This window comes from Procambarus clarkii, chromosome 9 (assembly GCF_040958095.1).
Source record: "Procambarus clarkii isolate CNS0578487 chromosome 9, FALCON_Pclarkii_2.0, whole genome shotgun sequence".
Lineage (NCBI taxonomy): Eukaryota > Metazoa > Arthropoda > Malacostraca > Decapoda > Cambaridae > Procambarus > Procambarus clarkii.
Window position 1 is genome coordinate 2,349,254 of NC_091158.1, and position 2,838 is coordinate 2,352,091.

Here is a 2,838-nt window from a genome sequence, read left to right on the forward strand (position 1 = left end):
CACGTGAGGAACACAAATGCAAACAAGCCTGAATGGTCCCCAGGACTATATACAACTGAAAACTCACACCCCTACTCACACCCCATGCTATGCCCAAGATTACCATCCGAGTGCCGGCGGGGAAGTGGTTCATATAGCCTCGGCTATCACTTCCTTAGTCCGGTCGTGATGGTCAAGCGGATTAAGGCGTCCCTGTACATACCAGTTGTGGGAGTATGGGTTCGAGTCACTTCTGGGGTGTGAGTTTTCAGTTGTATATAGTCCTGGGGACCATTCAGGCTTGTTTGCATATATATATATATATATATATATATATATATATATATATATATATATATATATATATATATATATATATATATATATATATATATATATATATATATATATATATATATATATATATATATATATATATATATATATATATATATATATATATATATATATATATATATATATATATATATATATATATATATATATATATATATATATATAACTTTTTAGACACTCAACCCACCAGGGGACTCGAACACTGGCCAACAAGGTGGCAGTTGCATGCTGTATCCACTACACTATACTTCAAAGCCATAAGAGAGGTAGGAATTCTGGGGTATTTAACCAACCAGAACTCCAATCCTCTCCCAGGCAATGAGATAGTGTGGGACCTCGGATGCTCTTTCATCGGTTCCTGTTATATGGGAAAACTCAGTGCCAAATGCTTAATGCACAGACTACCCTATTCCAGTAGCTGAAGTTTATAACTTTTTAGACACTCCAGCTATTCCAGTAGCTGAAGTTTATAACTTTTTAGACACCACCTTGTTGGCCAGTGTTCGAGTCCCCTGGTGGGTTGAGTGTCTAAAAAGTTATAAACTTCAGCTACTGGAATAGGGTAGTCTGTGCATTAAGCATTTGGCACTGAGTTTTCCCATATAACAGGAACCGATGAAAGAGCATCCGAGGTCCCACACTATCTCATTGCCTGGGAGAGGATTGGAGTTCTGGTTGGTTAAATACCCCAGAATTCCTACCTCTCTTATGGCTTTGAAGTATAGTGTAGTGGATACAGCATGCAACTGCCACCTTGTTGGCCAGTGTTCGAGTCCCCTGGTGGGTTGAGTGTCTAAAAAGTTATAAACTTCAGCTACTGGAATAGGGTAGTCTGTGCATATATATATATATATATATATATATATATATATATATATATATATATATATATATATATATATATTATTAAATATGACCGAAAAAGCAAGATTATTAATTCTAACACGAATTTTCTCAATGTTTCTTATTTTTTTCTTCACTGTTGATGGTAACTGAAAAATCAATTCTCCAAAATTCATTTTTATTTCTAGTCTGACGCGACACTTGAGCACGTTTCGTAAAACTTATTACATTTTCAAAGACTTTAGTTTACACACACACAACTATAACTGAACAGAGCTTAAACATCTTCGATTTTTTACCTGCATTTGGGTGAGATGATATGTTACAACAGTTTTGGATGAGGTGAAAACAAACTTTTGAACACAAGACAGAACACAAAACAATGGGTATAATATTTTGTAAGTTAAAGGGAAGAATGGAAGTAACTGCAGAGGGCCTATTGGCCCATATTTCTTGATGCTTCTATATTGGTGCGGAGTCTTGAAGTGGGTAGAATATAGTTGTGCATTAATTGGCTGTTGATTGCTGGTGTCGACTTCTTAATGTATAGTGCCTCGCAGATATCAAGCCGCCTGCTATCGCTGTATCTATCGATGATTTCCGTAATAATTTCCGTATATATATAGATATATATATATATATATATATATATATATATATATATATATATATATATATATATATATATATATATATATATATATATATATATATATATATATTGGCCAAAAAGCTCTGCGTATTAGGCTTTAAGCATAGTATATACAAATCCAACATTCTGTTTGTAACTCATGTTGTAGATATGTACTTTTACCTCAATAAACATTATTAATATCATAAACGTGTGAACACCGCTTCATAATAGTCTTATGTCATTGGTTACTAAGACCAATAAGGAGCATGTCTTCAAGTTTCCGTAGTGTAGTGGTTATCACGTGCGCCTCACACGCGCAAGGTCCCCGGTTCGATCCCGGGCGGAAACAGGTTTTTTATTTGTGTTATATTACTTTGTTTAACGTTTAGGTAATTAAATCTTTATGGAAGAGCAAAATTTACTATACAAAATTGGCCAAATTATTCAATCATAAAATCTTTTGTAGAATTAGCAAAGAAAATGTTAAATAAGCAATGCTATAGTAGGAAGATCAGAGTGGGACAGTGGAAGCGTGCTATAAGCGAGTCTATATAAATAAAAATGTAAATGTTCGTTTGTTCAAAATCTCTAATCTCCGAAACTTCTTCACCGATTATTTAGAAATTTTCACACAACGTTCCATTCGCATCCAAACGGGTTTTATATACATACTATATAGATGTCACGTCTGTGACGGAGAAAAAACGTGCTTTTTTTGAAAAACTGTGTATTTCATGTTTTTCATGTGTGGGAAATCTTCAAAACCTCTTTACTGATTGCTTTGAAATTTTGACACAAAGTTGTATTTGAATTGGGGCGTGTTTTTATATACCTACTATATACATGCCTCACCTGTGACTGGAAAAACATGGTCTTTTTAAAAAAACAGCGCCCTCTGTTGGATGTAAGAGCAACACATGCTGCAATCTCAGAAAGTTCTTCACCAATTGCTTTGAAATTTTGACCCAACGTTTTCTTCGAATACGCGAGTGTTTTTATATACCTACTATATAGATTCCAGACCT

General features: G+C 34.2%; 1 non-coding gene across 1 annotated transcript; it reads left to right on the forward strand.

The window, feature by feature from the left end:
* The first annotated feature begins 2,089 nt into the window (after positions 1-2,089).
* On the forward strand, positions 2,090-2,162 carry TRNAV-CAC (transfer RNA valine (anticodon CAC)). Its single transcript has one exon. It is a non-coding gene; the product is annotated as a tRNA-Val (tRNA).
* The last annotated feature ends 676 nt before the right edge of the window (positions 2,163-2,838 follow it).